The sequence below is a fragment of the Anolis carolinensis genome, chromosome 2 (genome assembly GCF_035594765.1).
Source record: "Anolis carolinensis isolate JA03-04 chromosome 2, rAnoCar3.1.pri, whole genome shotgun sequence".
NCBI classification, from domain to species: domain Eukaryota; kingdom Metazoa; phylum Chordata; class Lepidosauria; order Squamata; family Dactyloidae; genus Anolis; species Anolis carolinensis.
The window spans coordinates 98,948,314-98,973,255 of NC_085842.1; the positions used below are offsets into that span (position 1 = coordinate 98,948,314).

Genomic DNA, 24,942 nt, shown 5'->3' on the forward strand with positions numbered 1-24,942 from the left:
ATGGGGGGGGAAAAATACCCAGCTGTTTTTCCAAAGCCACCAGCAAGAAGTCTTCAGGTCAGACTAGCTGATGCCATTAGTATTTTTTTTTTTTTGGCAGAGATGTTCCTTCAAGTCGTGAAGGACAGCTATTTGTCATAGTACGTGATTTTCCTCAAGTGCATATCTTGAATTTAGTGTGCTTCACTTTATGATTGGTCATTGGAAAGTACACATGAGTTTAATTTGAAAATCACTATTGAATATCTAGACTTGGGGAAAAGAATATTCTCTAGGTTGCAATTGCAACATAAAGGTTGTCAGATAAACCTACCTGCCGGCATGAAGCAAGGCCCGTGGCGTGGGAAGGTTTTGAAAGTCTCCACTAATAAGGCCAGGTTAATCCCTTGGGGGCCAAACTGCCTTCGCTGGCCTCGCCATCACATGATGAGGGGCAGACTCAAGTATTTAAGAAGGACCCACCCTCTTCTCAGCCTCTCTTCTTCAGTACGTGGGATGTGTCAGTGCAGACTGGATGTGTCAATCCATAGAAAGCCCTTATAGTTTAGCCAAGCCACCATGTATGCCAGTATAGATGAAAGCTTTGAGCCTAACGAGGAGTCCAGTCCCAATCTTTTTGGGGGACTAAAAGTCAAAGTATAAATATTTTACAAATAAAACATTAACAGGACTCTGCTGATCCAGAACCTCTTCTTCCTGTGTCCAGATTTATAGTACCTGCCCAAAGTTTGTATCTGTTTTCAGTTCCCCCAACAAATTGTTGGATAATAATTTTTATTTATTTCTTGTAAGTGTAGATACAGCAAAAGTGGGAGAACAAAAAGCAAGTAGTAAAGAATGGTGAGAAAAGAGACAGGGAGTGAAACAAAGAGAAGAAAAATAAATAAATACATAAAAATAAAATAAAATAATGAAGTGCTATTTGACTTCCCATCTGTGCTTCAGAGACTCTTTTTTGGTTTTCTTTTAACTTTTGTCATTTTCTCTAGCCTCCTTTCCATTAGCTCACTTCTATATACAAGACAGATCTATTGTAAGATCCATTTTTTCCCTCAGGTATTTTATAACGTTTGTCCAATCAGTCTTATTTTTCCCTTCTCTTATTTTTTGTGTCAAAATGTCCATTTGTATAATGTCCAATATTTTGGTTAGCCAATCTTCCCCCAACAAATTGTATTGGCTTGGAATTCATCCTTTTAGTTTTACTTTAGTCTCTGGCCTAATATTTTAGTGCTGATTTAGTGTGATCTCTGACCACATTTCCTTTTCTTCTGCTTTTAGCTGGACCTAAGGCGCAATCCATTATAGAACTGAATATATATGTACACCATCTGCATACATATGTGTGGACACACACAAGTTTACTTATAACATGGAAACCTACTCAGGTTCATTTGACATGGATAGGCTATGCAATTGCATGTAATGTCAGGCACTACAACTAAGCAAGGGTGGTCTATGCATGAAAAAAGGATTCAGAATGTGGAAGCACTTCTGTATTGAGCTTAGATATGGGAAGGCCTGGAAAAACCCCAGAAAAATGGGGGGGGGAAATATATTTTTAAAGTTTTTTCCATTTCATCTCAATTTTTCCATACACCCCGACCCCCAAACACACACACACACACAAATGTCTGGGTTTTTTTCCAGGCCGTCCCATCTCTAATTGAGCTCCATGTATTAAAGAAGAAAAACATGTTGCTTAGGAAAAATGGTATGCAAAAACTGTAAGTATTATGTGTACAAATTAAATGCTGATATCAACTCTGATTATTATCAATTTTAAGATTGGAGTAATTGCTTCTAGCTCTTTTGGTAATGTTATTTTTCAAGGAAGAAATATTCCCAGTGCTTCATAGCATCTTACATGCATTCCTTACATGAGGACTTTAACAAGAGTATTGGTCAAAGCATTGAAACAACCTCTAATGTTAATTCAAAGTAATAATTTTCTCTCAACCATTTTTATGATAAAGAATTATTTCCCACTATTTGAACCATATGCGTCTTTTACCAATCCTGATGTAATATGATGTGCATGTGTCTTCAATCATCTATTGACTCATATCAACCCCATGAATTCCATAGGGCTTTCTTAGATAAGGAAGACTCAGAGGTAGTTTGACCATTTTCTTCCTCTAAAATACAGCACCTGGTATTCACCCATGCAAGTACTAACCAGGACTAATCCTGTATAGCTTCCAAGATCGGATTGGATCTGATGTCTTTATGATAGTCAGGCCCTTCCCAAAATCTTCATTACTATGTGTCAGCATACATCATTCAGTCAGTCAGTCAGTCATTTCTAAAACTTGCATCCCATCTTTTCACTACACTGCCATATTATCCAGATTATCTTCTTTGAACTGGATTATCTGAGTCTACACTGCCATATAATCCATTTCAAAGTGGATTATCTGGGTTTTATATGGCAGTGTAGAAGGGGCCTAAAGTATTTCCAAAAAATCGAATTTTAGAACTTTTTCAAAAAAATGTATCTACAAACACTAACAGTTTAAGTATTTGTCATTAGAAAAGATGGTAAGAGAGAAAATTAACTGAATCAACATAAGAAATGATAAAGTTGCATTGCAGCATACACTGCCAGCTGGAAGAGTAAATTCATTAAAATAGCATAATGTGATGACATGTTGAAAAATAATAAGGTGCTGCTGAGCAAACATTCAGCAGAAGTAAAAAACGTTAAACTAGTTTTTAATTTTAAGTAAGGTGGTTCCATCAAATCAAGGGAACTTTGATAAATCAAGTAATATCCATTGATTTAATGACTCTACACTAGTTGGAACTAATAATTTGATTTAGCACAGAATATACAGATTTGTAGCTGATAAGACTGAGTCAAGAGCCCAAATAAGAGTATATTCTTAACATTTCAGATTTAAATTATTTTTAAACATTTTTTAAAATTTAAGGCTCCTTCTACACTGCCATATAAAATCCATATTATCTGCTTTGAACTGGCTAATATGGCAGTGTAGACTCACATAATCCAGTTCAAAGCAGATAATGTGGATTATGTACTCTGATAATCAGGATTCTATGATAGTGTAGAAGGGGCCTTAGATTACCAGTTTTCATAGTGAAATTGAAAATGAGGAATTTATTGAAACTGATTTAAAATGTAAGATATTTTATTTATCCCTTTACTTCTTGCTTTAGAATGAAGTAGGAAATAAACCTCTTTGCTGTACATGAAAACCCTTGAGTGAAAGTTCTCCCAGGTTAATTTAAACCTAGTGAACACCAAGGTGTTGGGACTTGAGAGTTCAACCAGTTGGGCTTCATGATCCTCACCCTCAATTTATAAAGTTGAGGGTGAAGATCATATAAATACATGCAAACAGATGTGACCCAAGTGGCAAGATTCTCATGGGAAATTGTGACATATAATCATATACCTGGTCTGAAACCTTCTCTGTGAGGTAATTATTATTTGCCGTTATGGCAGCCGGAATTGCCATGGACGCTTTTTTGGTCTAATATTACTTGTTTCCATACAGATGTATGTTGTGCTACATATGTTGTACTTTATAAGTACAGCATAAATTTGTTTCAGAATGTTATTGAGGCTTTCACCCAAATAGTTGGCAGTGCACTAGTTGTTCTATCGTCTCTCTAGTGTCCCGGACGCTCTGTCTCTAGTGAGAAAGTTCATATGGTTTTATAGCCTCCTTATTGCTGTTAAAGGTCCCTTCTCATTTTGTCAAAACAAAAAGAACAAGCTGTGACTCTATGACCTTAGAGTTTTGGTTTGCATCCTTTCTCTCTATTAGTTTCTGAGAATGTTCCTTTTGACTTAATGGAAGCAGGCTTTGTTTGAACGATGGAGTGGCTGTGAGCCATGGTTTGTCCCAATGAGAAACACCATGGAGGCAAATGCTGCTGGGATTTTTTGCTTAAACAGGGGGATATTAAAGATATTTTTTTTAGAATCGAGTTATAACTTGTGGATCGATTTTTCATGCAAATACTTAAACACCCATTTCCAGCTTATGGTTAAAAGCTTATGGTTCTTATATTATTTCAGTATCTCAAAATGTTTCAGAGACCATAGTTCAGTTCTTTGCCTTTCCTACATGCATGTTAATATTTCTATCCATATGTATACATCCTGTGTATCTCAAAGAGCCATTTGTAAAATCATGCCTCCCCCCTGTCGAAGTGGCATCTAGGGCAGTGTGAACAGCTGTAGCTGGAAGAGGAAATTGCAGCAGCTTTTATGGTCAAGCTGGAATGTTTGCAGTCTGCATGAAGATTTGGATCCTAGTATTGTTCAAAGACTGTTTGAATGTTTTTATATAAAGAAAGAAAAATTCAGTTCAAGGTAAAGTATAATTCGAAGGTTGTCAGCATGAACTGGAATCAGCATGCTTAGGTGATTTCTGTCTGAAATACTGGATTTACATACATGGTTGTAATTAAGATATCATTGGACCTCCACATTTGCAGGTTTGACTTTTACAAATCTGATTAATATGGTCTCTCTAGTAATCTCTAGGTTTTCCAGCACAACTTTATGGTCAACATCCATTGGAAATTAACTATAGAGTTTAATTGGAGGACTTACGGTGAACTGGCTGGGATTTCTGGAAGTTGTAAGCCAAAACACCTGGGGACCCACAGGTTGAGAACCACTGTGCTGGAGGATTTAGAGATTCTTAGAGAGGTTTTTGTGTGTGTGTGTGAGGAGCAACTTGAGAAACTTAGCAAGGTGTTTTCTCAGGTTTAAAAAAGTGTACTGTTTTCATTTGCAGTTTTCCTTCCTTTTGTGGAGGTCTTGCATCCTTAGTCCCAGCGAATGTGGAGGGCCCATGTATAGTGGATGGGCTCAGATTATGAAGGTTCTTGAAATAAAAAATACAAAAATATATCTACAATGTTTAGAGAAATCTTGAGAAAAGACAAAAGTGGGTAAATTAAAAGTCTTCCAAATGTTGGATTGCAACTGCCATCAGTTTTAGCTGTGAGCTGCAGTCCAGCAGCACATGGCAGCTCATGTGGCCCATCCCTGGTTTAGGACCTCAGCTTCTATTTAGGTATGCTTTCCAACTTTGGTTGTCTGACAGGTTTTGCTTTTGTGTTGTTGCTCTGGATGAGGCTGAGAACTGTCAGACTGGAAGTGAGGTTGTTCCAAGGTTGTAGAATAATCTCTATCTGGAAAAGCATAATTTTCTTTCAGCACTGGCTTTTTATGGATGAGGGCAGTGTCCCAAGCTGTATCCTTTTCATTTTGCTTTATTCTTGTTCACTAGTTCATGGGCAGACTGTACTTTGAGGAAGGTGGGCACCTCGCCTCAACTTTCTGAAATGATGCATCCTTGCTTTGACTGTGTGTTTCTTGCTTCATTGCAAGACATTTTGATACAGATTTTTTTCTCTTGCTATATTAACATTTTTGAAAATTCACTGGTTGAAATAAACAGCCAAGTTATCTGTACAAATGGATTCTCCGTTTTCATAGCTAGAACAAGTGAAATAGATACCTTATCTACTATACCTACTACATATGCCAAAATCAGTTTTTCAAGGACAGAACTGTTCCCTGTTCACAACAAAAACAGATTAACCAAGGAAGGACACATCACCTGAACTACGTGTTTTTTCTCCTCCACCCCATCACAAATCGCCTGCTCTGAATACAGAGTTCAGTGTCATTAAAATATTTTCAATAGTTTGGGAAGTGTTAGTTCAGATTAATTAACTGCCTCACTTGCTCTTGACAGAATCTTGTTGGGGCCCTATGCTAGCATAAATACAGTTTGGGACCAATTGCAGGTTGTGTAAGTATGGCCCAAAGATAGTCACTCTGCAAATACACACAATGGCACTCACCCCTCTATCTTTTGGCTTGGAGGTGAGGGGCCATTTGACCATTGCTCAACTAGTGAGCTCAAGGCCTTAGTATTGTTACTCACATGGTTGCATAACTGTGAGATCCCTTATAACAATATTGGCATATCTTTTCCTGGTATTAAAGCATATAGGATTTTGGTCTTTGAGTTTCTCATCATAATTAATTAAATCTTTCAGAAAAAGCAAATTATATATTGGACATATGGGGTGCGTAGGAAAATGAGGAAAGCACTAAAAGTTGCATACTCATAGAGCAGTGGTTCCCAACCTGTAGGCTGCGGCCCACTGGTGGGATGTGAGACCTAAAATATGGCCTGCAAGACAGGCGGGGAAAATCAGCTCTAGATTGTTAAATATGGTTTTCTGTGGGCGAGTAGATGGCGAATACTGGATGGCATATGTTTTGTATCAGAAACTAGAGCTGATGTGGTCTGTTGAATGCAATTTTCTGAATCAGCACCCCAAGTAACCAAAGCAAATCTAAAGTTAATCAAAAACTAATTTGTAACCCTTTTGGTACTAATGTTGGAGAGTGGTCCCTGGTCAAATTGGTCCCTGGCCAAGTGGTCCCTGGTCAAAAAAAGACTGGGAACCACTGTCATAGAGCCACATTTGTGAGATCTGTTTTACAAAGGGATGGGTGCATCTATACTCTAGAATTAATGCAATAATACCCTACTGTCTATTCTGAGGAGAAGGTAATCTCAGAGAAGAGAATTTTTCATTGGAATGGCATGATTACTGCACTAGCTAATTGTAGATTCTTATAACACCTTGCAGTTTTCTGGCTTCCATGTCTGGACAAGCCTTTCCTCTTGTATCTGCTTGTGTGATGGGAACCACAGACAACAGATATAGTGCCAGCCTAATAGTACTAATCATTTGTACAGCACCACTTTTCTGAGCATTACCTTCATTTTCTCCATGCATGCAGGATTTTAAGGAGCTGTGACTGAATTCTTAATGCTACTGAGACACAGTAATTGGCACCAATTAAATTGCTACATTCATGTTTGAATTGCTTTAACTGGCGCGACACACTGTCTTATTTATACTGAAAGTATGTTTGCTTGTGGTTTGCTTTGAATCAGGGCCAGGAGAAACTAAACCATCTTGAGCCTCTTTCTCTGAAGGCAACATTCAAACATTTGCAAACTGGGCACCTCCTCAAATTCAGGGTACTGATTTTTTTAACAAAAAAAATATTGGCCCTGGACAAGCTGCAAAAGAGAAGACCTACTTGTCTGAGACTTGGGAGTGCATTTTATGTCTGTATGTGCTGCCCCCATTCTTGCAGATTTTTCTTTTCCAAACTTGGGAACTGTCCAAGACATAGTTGCCGCAAGAAGAATTCTTTCAAGCTGGGGAAACCAGGGCTTTAACTGTTTAGTCCTCAGAGATCAAAATACCAGATCTTGGTTTAAAATTTCCAGATCTAATATAGATAGAGAGCAAAAGTGTTTTTGTATATTAGGGAAGAAAGGTTAACTGGAGAATCTCATAGACTGTAGATGATGTAGCAGGAACACCTTGAAAGGTTTTGCTTCTCTTGGGATGCTGCTATACAAACAGAATATCAAGAAAACATTGTAGAGTTGTACATGTGTGAAGTTGATAAAAATGGAAGTCACAGTGACAAGGCAACTGAAGGATAAATTATTGACATGTTAAGCAGCCTTGAGTCTCTTTTTTGGAGAAAGGAAGGGAACAAATAAAAAAAAATGAGTAAGAATACTCAAAAGTAGCAGCAGTAGGTTAGAGCTGAGCCTGTTTTCCTGGGTTTAAAGGGTTTTTTTCTGATGTAAATCCCTCACTCCAATTGCCCTGCCCTTGGACTTCTACAGTTTTACAACATTTTCTATTTCTGGAGGTTCTGTTGTGATTGTCTTACTGCCTGCCAGGTTTTGATCACAATCCAAAGTTAAGTTCATGTTGTGTTGTACTATTTCTTTGTCAGTTTCCCAATGACTCTCCCAAAGCGTTTTCTGCCTTGAAACATCAGTATTCATATTGGCTTGGAATACCCTGCAAAAGAGTTGTATTTCTGCTTTAATTTCCCACTCAAAATAATTCCCAGAGCTATTTTCACATATACCCAAGGGGTAAAAAGAGACAGGTATTATCTAGTTAACTGTATCCCATTAGTTTGATTTCAGTTTCCTGCAAAACATAACAGAAAATATTCTGCTTGACATTTTACAAGAATGCTAGAATATTTCTGAGTGTGACTGATGATATCCCACGCTTGGAATAAGTATGTATTTGTTCCCTCCTTTTCTTCCTATGCTTTTCATATTCCTGAAAGATTGAGGCATGTAAACTTAACACAATTGTGTCGATATGGTGCCTTGAAGGCATGTGTGCACACATATATACAGTTGCTATTGTTGCTAGAAATCAGCTTTGATGAGAATGTTGCTGCTAGCAAACCAGACATTTCCGCAGTATTTGCAATTTTTGCCACAAAAAGAGGAGAGTTTCCAGTAGCAAGGCATGCAATGTATGATGGATATTCCCTATTCTAATGAGGTAAGCATGAAAGATGTAGTAGAATGGAAGAAAAAAACAAGGACGGATTAGAGTATAGACAATATTTATTTAGACAGTAGAAAATTGAAGGAAGAACCCCTAAAGCCACTGTAAAAACCAATTTTGCCTTTCTTTGTCCATATTTAAATGGACAACAGCTAATCCCTTCTACACTGACATATAATCCAGATTATCAAATCAGATAATCCACATTATCTAGTTTAAACTGGACTATTGGAGTCTACACTGCCATATAATCCAGTTCCAAGCAAATAATCTGGATTTTATATAGCAGTGTAGAAAGGGCCTGAGACAGCACTGATAAGGGATGAGTGAAAGTGAGAGGCCATAGCTTTGTTGTACACAAACAAGAAGGGATATTTCCTGGCATTGGTAGTTCACAAGAACAGACCAGGGAGAAGTTATCTGCCAAGCTGTCCAGACAAGGCTACAGCCAGGCAGGCTTAGAGTCCAAAGTAACTCCTGGGCCAAAGTTAGCTCATGTTTGAGCCAGGTTGGCCAATCTGTTAAAAAACTGCTCAGGTAGGTCATTGTGTCTCTGCAGCTGTCCAAGCCTGGCAAGTCTTCCCGACACTCCTGAAAATCAGATCTGCATCAGGGCTTCCCCTGATATTTTAGAGAGTTGCACTCCTCTTCATAACTGTTAGTTGTGACAAAGCAAAATGTATGAAGGCAATCATCCTCACAAACTAGGAAAGTAGCAAGAGAGACCGGGAGAAGACTTGTCATCTGTATTTTGAATGAGGCATGATGGAACTGTGCCTGGATTCTTCTCCCTCCAAGGCCAGGGCAGTGGTGGTTGGGATGGAGTGAGGACTTTTCATCTGCTGAACACAAGTAGTGGGCTGTCTTAGAGTAAACCAAAGAATGGGTACTTGTAAACACAGATGGGAAATTGTGTCTTCCTGCATGGCAGGAGGTTGGGCTGGATGGCCCTTGCATTCCATTCTAACTTCATAAGTCTAAGAAACAAAAAAACTAGGAAAAGTGAAAAACCCTTGCCACAACAAGAAGATGAAAACTTCTTGCTCCCAAATGGGCAACAGGTATGTTCCTGGGAAAGTAAGAGAAAAATGTGAGACTTAAGAGTATGTTAGATTGCACTGAAGACCAACTGTGCATGTCTTTATAAGGTCTGCCAGAGTCTCATGGTATCTCATAAGACCTTGGAGCCTTGTGAGATTTGCCCACAAGATTCATTCTAGGAAATTTCATGTTCACCAAGAGTCCCATCTATCTCAAGACTTTGTGTCAGGACCCAAACCATAGGTGATGCTGCCCTTGTTCCTTTGTGCATTTTGTAGCTGGAGGCATATATTTATATGGCTAGATTAGGAAGAAAAACATAAAGATTGAAAATAATAGGCTTCTTATGTGGTTATTGCCATTTTAATGTTCAGAATTTGATTTCACAGTTTGCATAATATTACCTAACGTATGTATGCACTATATCATATTTTACTATGTGAGCAGCTTTGAATCTTTATGTTAAAAAGGAGGATAATCATGGAAATAAACAAACAAACTTGTTTGTGGCCAGACATGCATGACTTTGTAGACAAAGTATTGCTAATTACAAGACATTTTGGAAGACAGGATATATTAGCTCTGGTGCTGGAGAGGAAAAATGTCCTGTGTTTAAACAACAATGTAGTTGAAACAGTATTAGTAGTAATAAATAAAGTCAGTTCTCCACATTTGTAGATGCAGCTTTTGTGGATTTGATTATCGTGTTCTCTAGGCATTTGTAGGTCCTTCAACACAATAGTCAACCACCAGAGGAGAACATAGAGAGGTGTTATCTCAGGTAAAAATGTTTTTTTTCCCACTTTTCTGAGAATTCTTAACCCCAGTGAATGTGGAGGGATGACTGTAATAGTTTATGATATAGAATTAAGATAGCTATAGCAGAGTATAGCTGGTACAGAAAGATCAGGTCCTCGTGTTCTCCCCCACTTTAAAAATGCATGTCTGCTGACACCAGATTTGGAGTTAAAATCACTTGACCCCTAATCCATAGCTCTACTCACTAAAGCAATCATGCAAAAATTATAATTCTACTCATGCTTACATTACAGGTTGGTGAAGAGGGTATGTATATTGGAGAATCTGACTACATAGAGAATAAAGTAAATCTGACTCCATTATGGACATTTATCTCCATATTTGAATAGAACCTTTGAATGCATATATGAGGGTTCCACAAATTCATGGATGCTGAAGCATAGTTTTTTTGTACAGATATACAAGGGTTGAATGAAAAGTAATGCCTCCATCTTCGTTACTTGGGTTTGGATGGGAATGTTTTAATAAATCAAACGCAGAAATAATACTTAGAATGTGCTATTTAACTACCGCTATTCACTTTTCTACATAATCACCAGACAATTGGACACATTTCTGTCAACGATGAACACATTTTCTGAAGCCATCAAGGAAGAAGTCGATACTCTGTTTCCGCAACCAGCATCTCACAGTACCCATCGTGCACAGATCTTTCGATAGCCAAGCAAAGCAATAATGTGACCCACATGTTCTTATGAAATGCCGATTATGCTTGAAATTTCTCTCTGGGTAGTACGACGATCGTCCTGAATCAATCTGTCAACATTTTGCTTGTGAAACTCAGTGGTTGCTGTCACAGAACATCCAACTCTTTGTTTATCGTGCAAGTCAGATGTTCCCACCTCAACATCTTTAAACTTACTCACCCAACGACACACAGTACTCACATCAACACAATCACCATAAACAGCTTGCGCTCTCTGATGAATCTCCTTTGAAGTGACACCTTCTGTTGTCAAGAATTCAATGACTGCACATTGCTTAAGTCGCATTGACTGACTGTTTGCACAGGGTTCCATACTTCAAACTTTAACAACACAATCATTCAATGCTAAGGCTTCCCGGCAAATGGAACTGTAGAGGAGAGTCTACTGAACAAGCCAGTACCTGCCGCATACTAGGACTGCCATCTATTGCGGAGTTACGAAGGTGGAGGCATTATTTTTCATTCAACCCTTGTATGTTCCCCCCCCCCACCCCCCAAATCTGAATTAGGAATGGTTAGAATATTTGAAAACGGTAGAATCATAGACAAAAAGATGATTTCCCAAATATCAGAAATCTGATTTTAAGAATCCAGGATGGACCTGAATTTTCTCAGTCTGGGACTAAGGAAATGGCAAGTTTCATGAACAAAAATATTACTTTTCTACTCAGAAAAGAACATTCTGCAAAGAAAATCCAATTTGCTGAGCAAATCCCACCATGTTTTTGCAGTAAGTCCCAAACAATGAATAGCTTGCACAGAAGACTGGGGAAACAGAGTGAAATTTTTAAGGATTTTTAAAGGGGAGAAAATTAATGAAGATCAACATTTTTTATTTTTCTGAATTCATGGAGGATGGTTCAAGACCAGCAGGCACAAACTTCATCCAAACCACTCAAACATACCTACAAACATGTGAGTTTGTAAATAACCTTTTAATAATTAGGTTTTTTACCTGTGATTTGTTAATATTTTACAAATTTTAAATTTTACTTAAAATTTAAAGTTTTAATGATTAAGATCCATGATATTTCTATTGAATAATGAACATTTCACATTTTTAATTAATTAATTAATATTTTTGTAATTCTATTTTTAAAATTGTAATTATTGGACACCTTAATGAATTTCCTCTTTTGCGTAATGTACAATGTAGAGAATTTGGAGTTTCTTAAGTGATAAACATTAACAAGTTAGTGCTAATATTCACATTTACAGACTCTTAGTGAGACATTTCATAATATGAACACTTTACAATCTTGACGGCACTAGCATAAATGATTATATTTCCTATCATTGTTCTTAGTGTGTAATTTTTCATTCTGGGTGAAGAAAGGCATGTTTTAGTTTGCAACACATACAAAGAACTCTATGGCTGTAAAGGGAGCTTTCTTTTCTAGGTTCCTAGTTGCATGAACAGAGTGCAACATAGACAGACAATTTGTAAATACTGTACATAGCTATTTAGAAGTTCTGTTGAACTTACCTGATGGAAGTGTTGGGGCTGACATACATTGTCTTCCTTTCGCATTATTGCCTGCCCAGTAACCTAAGCTGTAACATCTTCATCATGCTTTACTTGCTTCTAAACCAGTTAAAATCCAGTTCTTATCCTGCATGTAATGGGAACATTAGTCAGTTTGTTAATAATGGGGTGGATCTACACTGACCACTTATTCTGGAGCTGATCTGTAGTGGCAAATATTGGTTGGGTCCCAGGATGGTTTTTACCAGCAGTCCCCTGGCTGCTGTGAAGGTGGGAGTCCTGACCATCCAATAGTGTTGTGCATTTATATAGAGTTGTTATCCGTTTCTGTATGTTTCATTCATATGGCCCCGTTTTCATTTTCGGGGGTCACGTCTGAAAATGGGCACCTATACAAATGGCATTTCACAAAAGGTCTGAAACAAAACAAATATTTTTGTGCCTTCCACAGCTGGCATGAAAATCAGATGACAAACAGTTACCGTTCCCACTTATCATTTGTTTCACTGGTGTTTCCGAATTGGAGGGGGTGTACTGTTTTGTGCATTCCGAATAAACAAAACAGTACGGAAACACGAATGAAATGGACGAAACAGTAACTAAACCCATGTCTACCATCCAATAGTGCCACACCTGGTTCAGTACCACCGGATGGCCAGCCTTACTGTACTCCTGTGTTTTCCTCATCATGGCAGTCAGCAGGTTTGACATGGTTAGTGTTAGTCACTCATCACCTGGAGGGATGGCTGGAGTGCCAAAGCAATGTGGGAGTGGGGAGGGTAGGAACCACCCCTTCCTCTCCCCCTTTCTTTCTCCAATTGCCTCATTGCTTTGACCAATGTCACCCCAGATGGCAAGCGATCAACATGCAACGAACAGAAGGTGCTGCTCAACCCTGGGAAATATGGATGATCATGTAAATGAAGGTGGCTGATTCTGTGTCAAAACCAGCACAGCTATTTATAGGGGTCCAAAATCATGGTTTGCTCTGGATTGTTGGGGAGAATGTGGAACAACCCTTAAGTTTGGTTAACATGGTTCAAAGCCTTGGACCACGTTGACCTGTGTCAGCTCTGTGGATCTTTTAGCTGCCACAGAACTGATTTGCCCACCCTTTGGGATAAGTGGTCAGTATAGATATGGCAAAGGCTATTATATGCATAAGTGTAATATGGAACTATGGCTGAGTTCAACAAGGAATATCAGCAGGTAAATTCATATTGGAGATTAGACACAGAAAAGTGGAGAAGTAAATGTTTCCAAAGTTAGTTCCTGGTTTGCAAAGCAGCATTTGCAAGGATTCTGCATTATATTTGCAATAGATCAGTAAAGCAAAAAGACAGGTCCATGCTGCTCAAGAGATTTTCAATTGTCCTCAAATTAGTTGGACTTTGAACTTATTTGCTCTTTTAAAAGCTAAAAAATGCATTGCTTCATACAGAAATTCAAAGGGAGAATGCTTTTTCAGAAATTTGTCTCTCATTTCCCTGACTTTGCAAAGTGATCCCTCCCTCTCTTGCCCTTCACAAGATTGATCATTAAGGAACAAATGCAGCTGGTTCATGCCTGGGACACTGTGGGAATTTGCTTAGTTTAGTCTTTACCACAATGGTAACACTACTAACTGCATAAAGAAAGCATCACTCCTACTCACTAGCAGCATTGTGGGGCTCTTGCTCTCTCCCCCTCCCCTTCTCGGCCACTCCCAATACAAGTATTTCTAAGGAAAACATTTTCTTTAATTAATCAAGAATGATGGATCACAGTCCCTTGGTAATTCTAGATGTATTTTACAACATGAACAATTCTTTGTCCCTTTAAAAAGCAGCTTCCTTGCACTCATATGAACCAGTTTTGCTATCTCAATTTATACATTCTCATTCTCTTCCCCTCTCTTTTTAAAACTTTTTTTCTCAGTGAAATGAATCTGACTCAAAGCCTCTTTGCTCCCATCTCCATGAGTGAAATTTTGCTTGGGGGGGGGGGGGGGGATAAAAATAAGGATAATCTGCTTCTGGAAACTTCTACCCCTAAAAGCAAACCGAAACACAAGAAATTATAAATGGAAATTATTTGCAGTTGTGATTTCAGTTTTATCACACTATGTTGGCTTTTGCCCAGTGTTGATGTGCTATGCAGTTATTGGGAATGTGTTTTTAAGCTAAAAATAATCTTTTCCTGTGATGTTCAGAAGTTTGAACTGGGTGTCTCGTTCCCCTTTATTACAAGAATGGCGAATGGTTGTGGCACAGACGTGATCAGGTTGTCCCTCAAACTACTTCTGGTGCTTGGACTTCCCGAGAAAATAGCTCTGTTTTCTGTGGTTATTTTCTACCGTTTTTGTATAGATAGATATATCTGTTTTAGTGCAATAATGATGTGATATGGATCTGTTCACCATCCACATCATTACAGCTGTGGGTGATGGGAGGATTAGTGCAATACAGGCAGTTACAAACATCCAACTTACATATGACTCATAGTTACGAACGGTGGTGAGACAACAGGAAGTGAGAAAAATATATCCCTAGGAAGGGAAAATAACTCCTGAAAGAGTTAGCAAAGGAAAAAGGTGTCTCCACTAAGACTTTATCACCAATTCTTGTTTCCACAACAAGCGAAATTTTTCAAAACCCAATTCTCACAGGACAGAAAGTGAGGTGAAATCTTCTGAACAGGGACACAGATGGCAAAACAAATGCCACAGGAGTGTTAACTCTTCCCTATGCTACCCAAAGCTTCCCTGTGCTACCCAAAGCATATGTCTTTTTGGCTGGAGTTACAATTTCGACTTATACACAAATTCAATTTAAGAGCAAACCTACAGAACTTATCTTGTTCATAACTTGGGGACTGTCAGTATACTGAAAGTTGCCATTTTGGAGAAATCCAGTATAAGAGATTATTAGCATGAGACACTTTGCAAGAGTTAAATCCCAACTTTTCCCTCAATCCTTTCCATCTCTGCCTTGAAGTCAATCTTTTTCATAATTTTGTGTATGTTGTCTTCAGTCCTGTGTTTCTAATATTTCAGGATCTTTAGAATAATGCCCAAAACAAGATGAGTCCATTTCATGGGAATATCTTCAGTTACGACTATGTGAGAGTTAAAACGGTTGATTGGGATTAGAATGCATATGCTAGTATGGGCAGCTGGCCGGGATTATTTTGGTTGAGTGTGGGCAGAGTCCTTAATTTACTATTAGATTAAGAGCAGGTTTGCTTACCATAGTTTATTTTCCTACATATGTTTGTGGGAAGGGGAAAGCCTTGTAGCTGTCCTTGATTCTCATGGGGAGAAATAGTTGAGCTACACTGTATATACAAACACAGTTTTTAAAGAGATAGCCATGTTAGTCTATTTCAGTATAATAAATAAAGAAAAAATGGTATGCCATGTTTAAGACTAAACATATTTCAACATCAGATTTTGTGGGCTACAAATCAGAATGCTAAAGTCCCATTATATACAATATCATAGGGAAACAATATCTCTTGTATAAAATGTCAAAATGAAAGTTTGCTTTTATTTTTTTAAAAAATATTTTGAACTCCTGGATGATTGCATCTATGGATACAAAATCTGTGGATATGGAGGATTGACTGTACAAATACAGTTAACTATGCTTTCCGTGGTATTAGAGGTTGGGAAAAAACCTTCTGCAACTAGGGACATTGTTCCTGGCTGTTTTTGCTCACAGTCCAATGTGTCCTCACTTTATCTCATTCTACTTGGATCTTCCTCATAGTTCAGGATGGTTCTTGGCTGCATAGTCTAAAGTTAATGTCCTGATTCCTGTTACTTTTCAATTGGTGATTGGGAGGGGGATTCACTTGTACTACAGTGCAAACATTTTTGAAAGCTATCAAATGAAAACTCACAGCCCACTTAGGGCCAGGCCAACACATCTTGAGGCAGAGTGGCATATCAAGTCAAGGGGCATGATAGTGCTCTAGGCCAGTCAAATAATTTGGTGCCTGATGCTGACAATCCCACTAAAAACTTTCCTCATTTCTGGAAGTATACAAACAAGAGTAACCAGTTAAGGAATTGACAGTGTGTTTCCTTTCCCACACCCCCCATGTGAACGGATGGTGTGAAGATGCAGGGACCATCAGGGAAAACACCTTAATATGGGGGAATCAAAGGATCAGATGGGTTTATATCAGAAATGGAGATGTATAAATCTGCATGTGTGCAAGGAAAAAGAATGGAGACAAGAGGTTGCACATAGGCACACACCAACAGTAGTATCATATGAATGGACTCCTAAAAGCAGAAGCTACTGTGTTGTGAAGAGATTGATCCTGTTCTTCTATTTTTTTCTCCTTGCTCTATCTTCACATCTATTAGTCCATTTCCTGTGTGCTTGGTCCTTCCAGATACATGGAGCTATTTTCCCATGAACTGTTCCAAGTTTTCTTGCTATTGAGAAGCAACCAGAATGCACTATGGGGCTCTTCTTTAGTATGAAGCTGGGGCTAAAGGAAGCAAAAGCAGCGACTGGGGTGAATGCTCTGAGACTTATTTATAACACTGGCACTTAGCCAAACAGATGTTTAGTTTTATTTTTAACTTAATATTGGGGACTTCCGTTCCTGATTCTTCCACATAACCCCAAATAGGATTGTTGTGAGGTGGCAGACACAGGGGGGCATGCTGTGACTCCCTTGTGTACATCCTTCTTTTAAAGCTGGAAATAGGGCTGCTTTGTATTCCCTTGAGGAAACGTGTTGGACTTATCGGCACACTCTCATGGGATCATACATGACTCTGTCCATTCACAAGGCCAGTTGTGAACTTAGGCCTTCCTTTCCTTCCTCTGAAGTTCACAATCCATATTTAGGAGGCTGTAGCTATGGGGTGGTGTCAATGGCAAAATGAGGTCATTGTCACCTCTAACAAGAAAGTAATGTGATTAGTGCAATACAAGAGTTCTGGGTGTGAAAAAATGTTAATGCTTTGCTCACTGCAATGCTAGAAACTTAGAGAATGAAGAAAAATATCACAAGGTTGTGGAATACTTACAAAACTGAATTTCTAAGGAAATTCATTGTTTAATTGTTATGAAATAAATGAATTCCCGTCCCCCATGAAACTGAGGACAATGGCCTCATCAATCTGCTTGTAGCTAACCCAGAATGTGGCATTGATATGTCTAAAAGCAGAAGAATAAAAAGGTAACCCTGTATACACAAATTTATACTGAACCTTTAGAGACAGCTTGTTTTGTTATGAGAAAATAATTAATACCAGAAGTGCTGAGTCATGCAACTGGAGTAATGCATACTACAGAAAAGCACCCATAATTGTTTCCAATAGTCATTTCCTCTATTGTAACTGTGTTGCTCATTGCTCAAATTTGTAAAGGTCAGACACCCTGCCATGAGCAATGAACATCTGGAAAACTGCATCTGCTTCACATAGAGATCACTTCATAAAGCATGTGAATGTATGTGTCCACATAGAGCCCCTCCAAATATCATGTGAACGTTCCCACTGATTTAGTTCATTGACTTCAGGTATTTTGGTTTGTTAAGATGATGGCTATCCATTATCATCGTCAAAATTCAATGCATAGGACATGGAGCTGCCCGGACTGAATTATAGTTCAATAGGATGATGGGGAGTATCTTCCGTCCTACCACCGATTAGGAGACAGAGGTTGGGCTGTGTGGGACACATGCCTCTATCCCTCAGGAGTGGTGAGTGTCACAATCACTTTGAGAGGAACAACCTGTTTTCTTGAGACATGAAGTGTTGCCCAGAGTGAAGTACAGGTTCAGGTTATCAAGTGAAATCTGTCTTGACCACACATTCTCGTGTCACTAACAGGAATGGAAGGAATGAAGGCAAGAGTAATTTGTGCCAATCTGTACCTTTCTTTTGTTACTGTAGAAATGAGAGAGAGAGAAGATGGCAAGAAAGAAAACAGACAAACATGTTGTGGGCCTGATCCACAGTTCCTTTCTGTCAGCAAACCTGTTGTGGGCACAGAACTAGAGACAATCTATCACTAAACAGATTCCTGTGCAGTATTAAAGCCCCTCAGTCTTCATGATGAATCATCACATTTACTCTAAAAAACAAAGTTGTTGTTTTTGTTCCACTGCTAGCCTTTGTATATAGTTATTCTATATTCTAGGTATTACTTGTACCCAAATGATGCAATGAGTTTCAAACAAGAACCGCATTCATTCTGATGCAAGACAGGAACAGGATTGGCTTTCTGTATCTCAATTCTTCCTACCAATGTTTAGATTAAGAACTATGAGGCTGTTATCTGTATTATTTGTGTGTTTTTTCTTTATCTGTATTATTCATGTTTACCTGGGTCAGAAATCTTGAGCTGCCCCTCCCATTGTCTTTATTATTCCTTTTATTCTGTGCTCTTTCCTCCAAAAGCACTCTTTTCTCTTTTTCATTTTCACTTCACTTCATTCTCGCCATTCACCCCCACACGTCTCTTCCCTTTCTTCTTCCCTCGTACTAGGCAGCAGAAATATTGTCCTCTCATTCTGAAGTGTTTGAACAAATCTAGATCCTACAGAAAAATATAGAACCTGAAGTTGTCCAGGAGGTTGAAACAACTAAAATGAACAAATTTTCATTGAACTGTTTTTTTTTTAAATGGCATTGAGGTGTACACCCTGGATTCCCAGAGTATTCAGACTGAATTTTTTGTCATAGTTATGGTGGAGACATGCACACAACTTTTATATCCTCCCATTCTGGTGCAAAAGCAATACTGATTAAAAACTACAATTTCATTTTAAACAAATCATAGTCTAAAACATTTGACAAATGAGACATAAAGCCAAAACATTGGCTGGAATTCTGTTAGTTAGTTACTAACAGCTAGGGTAGGGCTGTTGAATCAATTGTTGAATAATGAGTCAACATGTAGGTAAATCCAATTAATTCAGAGGGTCTAGTCTAGTCAGGAAAAACAATGAGATTTGGGCATTTAATCTGCCACATTTACTGAACTACTGCCAGAGTAAAACAGTCTAACTACTAAAAAAATGGGGACGAGAGCAAGTCTAACCATACGGAATTTGTTCCATAAATAGGTATAGGCACTGAGAACAACCCCTGTCCTGTCCCATTCATACATGCTTCCACCTGAGATGAGATATAAAAATGAGTATCTCCAGATTTTAGACACTAAACAAGATGATCTGAAAAGTGCTGTCTCTGAGTTCTCCTGGCCTTATTTATTTATTTATTTATCATGTCAAAAGCGAACTGGGGGTACAAGTTGTAATGTATTTGAAAACAAAAATTAAAACAACAACAACAACTTGGAATTATATTAAATGTCTTTTGACCAGTAGCTGGCCACTTGGAGTGCCCCTGGTGTTGCTGTTAGAAGGTCCTCCATTGTGCATGTGGCAGGGCTCAGACTGCATTGTAGTAAGTGGTCTGTGGTTTACTCTTCTCCACACTCGCATGTCATTGACTCCACTTTGTAGCCCCATTTCTTAAGCTTGGCTCTGCATCTCATGGTGCCAGAGTGCAGTCTGTTCAACACCTCCACATCGCCCAGTCTTCTGTGTGCCCAGGAGGGAGTCTCTCATCTGACGTCAGCCACTGATTGAGGTTCTGGGTTTTAGCCTTCCACTGTTTGATTCTTGCTTGCTGAGGTGTTCCTGTGAGTATCTCTGTAGATCTTAGAAAACTATTTCTTGATTTAAGGTGTTGGCGTGCTACTGAAACCTGAACAGGGGATGGGCCGGAGATGTCAATGCCTTGGTCCTTTCATTGCTGGCTGCTACTTCCCGGTGGATGTCAGGTGGTGCAATGCCGGCTAAGCAGTATAATTTCTCCAGTGGTGTGAGGCATAGACATCCTGTGATGATGCGGCATGTCTCATTAAGGGCCACATCCACTGTTTTAACATGGTGAAATGTATTCCACACTGGGCATGCATATTCAGCAGCAAAGTAGCAAAGCGCAAGGGCAGATGTCTTCATTGTGTCTGGTTTGATCCCCAGGTTGTGCCAGTCAGCTTTTGTACAATGTTCTTTCTAGCACCCACTTTTTGCTTAATTGTCAAGCAGTGCTTCTTGTAAATCAGGGCATGGTCCAGGGTAACTCCTAAGTATTTTGGTGTGCTGCAATGCTCCAGTGGGATTCCTTCCCAGGTCTCAGAGCTCGAGATGCTTGTCTGTTCTTAAGGTGGAAAGCACACGTCTGTGTTTTAGATGGATTAAGGATCAGCTGGCTTTCCCTGTAATAGGCAGTAAAAGCACCTAAAGCTTCAGAGAGCGTCTGTTCAACCATTTCAGAGCTCCTTGCTTAGGCGGTGATGGCACGATCGTCAGCATAGATGAAACTCTCTATGCCTTCTGGCAGTGGCTGGTCATTTGTGTAGATGTTAAACATTGATGGAGCAAGCACACTCCACTGAGGCAGGCCATTCTTCTGTTTTTGCCATCTGCTTTTCTGGCCCTGGAATTCAACAAAAAAGCTCCTGTTTTGTAGCAGATTTCCTATGAAGCGGGTGAGGTGGTAGTCCTTTGTGATATTATATTTTTTTCCTCAGGACAAAGCAATGATTTACGATGTCATAAGCTGCTGACAGGTATATGAAGACAGCTCCTGTAATGTGCTGTCCTATGCTATTTTAGAATTTTACACATGATCACCAAAACTTTCTGTCTGAAAACTAGTTACTGTTTAATGCCACTCCAGTGGCTCATGATCCAGGAGAGGAGAGACATCACCTCTCCATTTCATAGTGAGCAATTTTCCATGCTTCACGGCCAAAGGCTTGCCTAACATAGCATGCTTGCATCATTGCATTCTGGAGAAACTGATGTTTCAGAAAACAATTCAAATATAGCTATAATTAAACCAGGATTTAATTGACAGAATGGGTCCCTTTAACAAATTCATAATGCTGAGGTGGCATCCAACCATTTGTATACTGTACTGTTTTCCTGAAAGTGCAGTTAAAGGTGTGGGGGAGGGGGAGGGGGAGGGGGGGTCTTCACTGTCCCTGGCTCTTCACTGCCCCTGACTCTTCACCAGATCTATTCCTGCTTTTAGTGCCATATTCATCGCTGTTTGTTCCCTGGCTAACTTGTTTGCAAGTAATTATGTTCTTAGACATCACTAAGAAAATATAGATCCTTATGTAAACCATGTGCATCTTCAGCTTTGCATTGAGGCAGATGTTGCTGTAGGTTAGCAAAGCCATGAAAGTCAAGACCCAAATGAACCAAGCAGTCCAATAACTATGGGGAGCTGAAAATTATTAAGACTAACTTCTTCCTAAGTACCCTAAAGGCACCATATCCTATCTGATCTTGAAGGTTTAGCAGGGTCAGTCTTAGTACTTGGATAAGAAACCACCAATGAATACGATGTGCTATGGGCTACATTTCAGAGGAAGGAGCTGGCAACACCCCCTCGGAGTATTTCTTACCTACAAAATCCTCTTGAAATTCATGGGGTCAGTATTGGCAACTTGAAAGCACATGCAGACAACACTAATCTAATTTTGTGTTGCTACACCTCAGGACAAACTATCCTCTTCTTTCTTTGTTCCATTGCTTCTCTGCCTGCCAGCAGATCTCTGAGACAGTAGCAGAGGATGTCTATTGATGGAAGGGGATTTTGGTGTCTAGTCCCTCTACAATAGACACATGCTTGAATTAGAACAGCACTCCCTACTAGCTGAGGAAGTAAAGTTCTTGATTTTGATTCCAAAAATGAAGACTTAATGTGGGCATTACATGTAATAATTTGGTCTGTTTTCCTTCTTTGGAGTGCAATCCCACAAGTGTGTCATGCACACACAGTGAGTGGAAACTCCATTGGACCCAAATAGCAGCATTTTCCTCTTTTTGAGAAAAAGATAAGTAAGGTAAAAAAAGGCTATCACTCTAAATTGAAGCTAACCAGGAAAAACATTACACAACTTTGTGCTTTGATACACGCATATGCAGAGACCACCAGTCCAGGCTTGGTTTTAGATTTCAGACTCCTGTGTTTTATCATCAATTGTTTATGTAGTTTCAAAGTTGCCCATATGTGCATACTCTTCCTGACTTCAGCTAGAGGATGGGAAAATGGCTTTCTCATGATAATCTGGGTTATGAGTAAACATGGTGTCATGGGACTCTGGAGACCCTTGAGGAGGCATGTTGCAATAACGGATGTTTCCAGCCTGAGAGAGAGAGAGGAATGCTTTGATTTATTTATATTATAGAATGAGAAAGAGATGGGCTCACAGAGGCCAGGTTGAGAGGAAGAGGGATGATTAGTACTTCGTTGCAAAGGCAGGTCCTTACATTAGATGAGGGATTTTGACAGTTTACATTGGCTTGTTCTAGGAACACTAATTTATCTCCCAAAGGTGTGAAATCAAACCAGAGTTCTTGGCAGATGCCAAAATAATGCAAGGGTTCCTGCAATGCTTCCTTATTACACGTAGGCATCTATGATCTCACTTAATGATTCGGATCCAATTTTTTGAAAGGAGAAATAAAATGTATTTTTTATTTTCTCCTAATTTGTAACAGCTGTGCTTTGCTTACTTGGCAGAGTTTCAGTCTAGCAAAGCATTGTGGGATTCTCTGAAAGCACGGACTGGCTGAACTCTCATAAAATAAGGAAAAAGCCATAGTAGAGAACAAACTATGCATACAGAAACTTAAGTGTGAAATATTTGAATTGTTAAAAATCCTTCAGGATATTTTTTTCTAATCTCTTCTAAACTTGCTTTGCTTTTGCTGAAGATTTTCATTTCATTCCTGTGGTCTTTCATTTCAAATGAATGTGAGAAAGCAAAGGCAATGCTGCCTTCTTTTATAAGAATTCTGAGTAAAATAAAATGTTTGAAAAGGGCTACCTTGAATATCTGTAGTGAAATTTAAGATGAGATTGAGAATTAGAGGGGGATATTATTTGAGTTTTCAGGAGGAAGGGACACTGAATCCTTTTAAAAATAAAACAGCTACAGAAATAGGAGTACATAATTTATACTTTTTTTTCTTTTTTTAGAAATAGCTCCCGTTTTTTGGGGGAGAGATGTCATTAATTCTTGGCCTGGTTGGTTTCCACAATTTTTGGTGATTTGAGTGTCCATGACCCTTTTTAATTTATTGTTAAGAATGTTAGCAAAAATTGACCAATGCTCCACAGTGTAACACTCATCAAAATCTTTATGTTCTGCATTAGATTGTTAAAACTCATAATTCATTATTATGTCATTAACATATTTTCCCCAGAGTGAATTAGCCCCCAAAGTGAATTGGGTCACTAGGTGCCTCATCAAATGGTGGTTTTCCCCATCCCTGCATGCTGCTGACACACTGCCAGGATGGAGTCCCCTGGAGCCCATCAAATGAGGCAGGACTACTTCTGGCAGGTCTCCGTTGGCCTCCATGCTGACAGCATGCTGGCAACAATCAGAGATAGAGCCCTGATGAGTCAGGTGTCTACCAGACTCCTCATAGAAGAAGACGGAGACTACACGAAAGGAAATTGGGGACAGCGGGGAAATATTGTGGGGTGGTAGCCCACAACCCAGAATACTAAGGGGAAAAAGTGGTACGCTGACCCATGGTTTCCCTCACTGTCCCCCAGCTGCTGAACCTCCATGTGATGAGATCCTAGGATAAAACATCAGCAAGTTGATATCTTGAGAATTATATGAGTCAAGCCACTTGTTAATTTATGGTAAAACCATGAACCTTTTAACCAACCAAAACATTTAAAAATGCCAGCAAACTTTATAGGATTCTTCTTCTGTCTGGATGTTATCTTATGCAAAACAGCTATCCACCCAAGATGGGGTATTAGTACAAAGTCATCAGTGCAAGCATGTAGTATAATTTCAGTATTATAAAATACAGCTATAGAATAGTTAATATAGGATATAAGGTATGGCTAAATATTAGCTGCCTAGCAACATTGCATTAGTGTTTTTTTAAAAAAATTATTTTGTATTTTCTCATTCATAAAGTCAACTAAATGTGAATCAATGCTATATCACTATCGTGTAAACAGAAACAAAGGCAGATGGACTGAAATGAGGCAAGACGCAGACCTAAATTCATGCATGAAAGTTTAGGTCAGTCCAGAAATGTCATTTACCTAGAGGTAAGTATAACATTCTGTAGACCCACAAGATCCCTGCATTTACTTATCTCAGGAAACGTAATGGACAGTTGTACTTTCTGAATAATAACAATAGCAAACAGACAAATTTGTTATCTAGAGACTAGAGTTACCAAAGATTGTACACTTGAGAAAATGGGTGGATCAAAGTTCAGCTTTTGGCTAGCTGGTTGTATTTGTTCTTTGTTTCTACAGTTTCTACAGTTATATGAGATGAGTAAGGTTACTAAAGGAGTAACCTTTACTGAGAGGGAGTCTAGGAATCACTTTATGGTGCTACAGAGGCACCTACCTACTATCCTAGAAGTGGCTGCAATTCCCATTACTAAGGAGCAGGGAGAGAGGATG

The 24,942-nt window shown here is 38.9% G+C and overlaps 1 protein-coding gene across 3 annotated transcripts in view; it reads left to right on the forward strand.

Moving 5' to 3' along the window:
- The window catches only part of pdgfrb (platelet derived growth factor receptor beta), a 97,230-nt gene that overhangs the window by 6,418 nt on the left and 65,870 nt on the right, over positions 1-24,942 (forward strand). Inside the window, exon 1 of one of the 3 annotated variants that reach the window (XM_062970287.1) lies at positions 14,863-18,167. The exons of the other annotated variants lie outside the window; for them this stretch is intronic. The gene's annotated coding sequence lies outside the window, so the exon portion shown is untranslated. Of the gene's footprint in view, positions 1-14,862; positions 18,168-24,942 lie in introns of those variants that run through there. 3 annotated transcript variants of the gene reach the window in all.